This window comes from Nicotiana sylvestris, chromosome 8 (assembly GCF_000393655.2).
Source record: "Nicotiana sylvestris chromosome 8, ASM39365v2, whole genome shotgun sequence".
In the NCBI taxonomy this organism is placed as follows: Eukaryota; Viridiplantae; Streptophyta; class Magnoliopsida; order Solanales; family Solanaceae; genus Nicotiana; species Nicotiana sylvestris.
This window is the reverse complement of record NC_091064.1, coordinates 163,988,000-163,991,060: the sequence shown is the minus strand read 5'-3', so window position 1 is coordinate 163,991,060 and position 3,061 is coordinate 163,988,000.

Genomic DNA, 3,061 nt, shown 5'->3' with positions numbered 1-3,061 from the left:
CGCGATGATTCCTCAGACTTACCCTTCGCGAACGCACTCCCTCTCTCGTGAACGCGATGAACAAACTCGACCTCAGACCTACCTGACCAATTACTCTACGCGAACGCGTTGCCCTTCTCGCAAACGCGATGCACAAACATCCAGCCCTTCACGAATGCTGAGCCTTCCTCGCGAACGCGAAGGCTTTCACCATCTTCCACTGACTCTTCGCGGATGCGAAGAGTAAATATCTGCAACAGCTGAACCTACAATTCTGCAACTCCAAACTTCATGAAATGGTCCGATTGACCACCCGAAACTCACCCACGACCCCCGGGACCTCAACCAAACATACCAACATATCCTATAACCTCATTCGAACTTGTTCCAACGTTCAGAACGCAAAAAACAACATCAAAACACCTATTTCTCATCGGATTCATGCCTAAGAATTCCAAAAACTCTAAAAATATGCTTTCGATCAAAAACTCTATCAAACCTCGTCCGAATGACTTGAAATGTTGCACACACGTCACATTCAACACTACGGAGCTACTCCAACTTCCAGAATTCCATTCCGATCCTTAGATCGAAATCTCGCTATCGAACCAGAAACTTCAAAAATTTAACTTTCGGTATTTGAAGCCTAAATTAGCTACGGACCTCCAAAACACAATCCGAACACGCCCCTAAGCCCTAAATCACCCAACGGAGCTAACAGAACCATTAGATTTCCATTCCGAGGCCGTCTTCATACTATTCTGATTACGGTCAACTTTCCAACACTTAAGCTCTCATTTAGGGACTAAGTGTCCTAAAACTCAATGAAACTCAAAACCGAACATCCCCGCAAATCAAATTATAAGAAATAAACTTGGGGAAAGCATTTAATAAGGGATTGGGGAGTAAATTCTTATGACGACCGGCCAGGTCATCACATCGTCCTACACTTAAACATTCGTTCGTCCTCAAATGAGCATAGAGACATACCTGAAGTAGTGAAAAGATGAGGGTAACGGCAGCGCACATCTTGCTCGGTCTCCTAGGTCGTCTCCTCGACCAGCTGTCCCCGCCACTGAACCTTTACTGATACAATGTTCTTTGACCTTAGCTTTCTGACCTGTCTGTCCAATATTGCCACCGGCTCCTTAACATAAGATAGATCCTTGTCCAACTGGACTGAACTGAAATCCAAAACGTGCGATGGGTCACCATAATACTCCGGAGCATCGAAACATGAAATACCGGATGAACCCCTGCCAAGTTGGGAGGTAAGGCAAGCTCATAAGCAACCTCCCCAACATGCCTTAATATCTCAAAAGGGCCAATAAACCTCGGACTCAACTTCCCTTTCTTACCAAACCTCATAACGCCCTTCATTGGCGAAACCTGAAGCAGAACCCGCTCTCCAACCATATAGGAAACATCACGAACCTTCCGGTCCGCGTAACTCTTCTGTCTGGACTAGGTTGTACGGAGTCTATCCTGAATCACCTTAACCTTCACCAAAGCATCCTGAACCAGGTATGTGCCCAACAATGTAGCCTTACCCGGTTCAAACTAACCCACTGGGGATCTACGCTGCTCCCATATAAAGTCTCATACGATGCCATCTGAATACTGGACTAATAGCTGTTGTTGTAAGCAAACTCTGCCAATGGCAAGAACTGATCCCAAGACCCTCCAAACTCAATCACACGCGCACGGAGTATATCCTCAAGAATCTCAATAGTGCGCTCGGACTGTACGTCCGTCTGAGGGTGAAATGTTGTACTCAACTCCACCTGAGTACCCAACTCATGCTGAACGGCTCCCTAGAATTGTGATGTGAACTGAGTACCTCTATCTGAAATGATGGAAATCGAAATACCATGCAGACGAGCAATCTCACGGATATAGATCTCCGCCAACTGCTCCAAGGAATAAGTAGTACACACAGGAATAAAGTGAGTGGACTTAGTCAGCCGATCCACAATCACCCAAATAGCATCGAACTTTCTCAAAGTCCGTGGGAGCTAAACTACAAAGTTCATGGTGATCCGCTCCCAGTTCCACTACAGAATCTCTATCTGTTGAAGCAACCCACCTGGTCTCTAGTGCTCATACTTCACCTGCTGACAATTGAGGCACCGAGCTACGAATCCAACTATATCTTTCTTCATTTGCCTCCACCAAAAGTGTTGTCTCAAATCCTGATACATCTTTGCGGCACCCGGCTGAATGGAATACAGCAAGCTATGGGCCTCCTCCAGAATCAACTCTCGAAGCCCATCAACATTGGGTACACAAATCTGACTCTGCATCCTCAATACCCCATCATCACCAATAGTTACATCTCTAGCGTTACCATGCTGAACCTTATCCTTGAGGACAAGCAAATGAGGGTCGTCATACTACCGCTCCCTGATACGATCGAATAAGGAAGACCAAGAAACCATGCAATCTAGAACCCATCTGAGCTTCGAAAGATCCAATCTTACAAACTAGCTGGCTAAGGACTGAATATCCATCGTCATAGGCCTCTCTGATGTTGGTAAATAAGCCAAACTCCCCAAACTCTCTGCCCAATGACTCAAAGCATCGGCCGCCACATTGGCCTTGCTCGGGTGATACAAAATAGTGATGTCATAGTCCTTCAGCAACTCTAACCACCTCCTCTAGCGCAAATTTAGAACTTTTTGCTTGAATAGGTGTTGCAAGCTCCGATGGTCAGTGTAAAATCACAAGGCACACCGTATAAGTAATGGCGCCAAATCTTCAAGGAGTGAACAATGGCAGCTAACTCAAGGTCATGAACAAGGTAGTTCTTCTCATATATCTTCAATTGTCTGGATGTGTAGGCAATCACCATACCATCCTGCATCAACACCGTTCTGAGGCCAACCCTCGAGACATCACAATAGACCATATAAGACCCCGAACCTGTAGGCAATATCAAAATTGGGGTTGTGGTCAAAGCTGTCTTGAGCTTCTGAAAGCTCGCCTCACACTCCTACGTCCACTGGAACGGAGCACCCTTCTGGGTCAACTTGGTCATAGGTGCTGCAATCGATGAAAACCCCTCCACAAAACGACGGTAGTA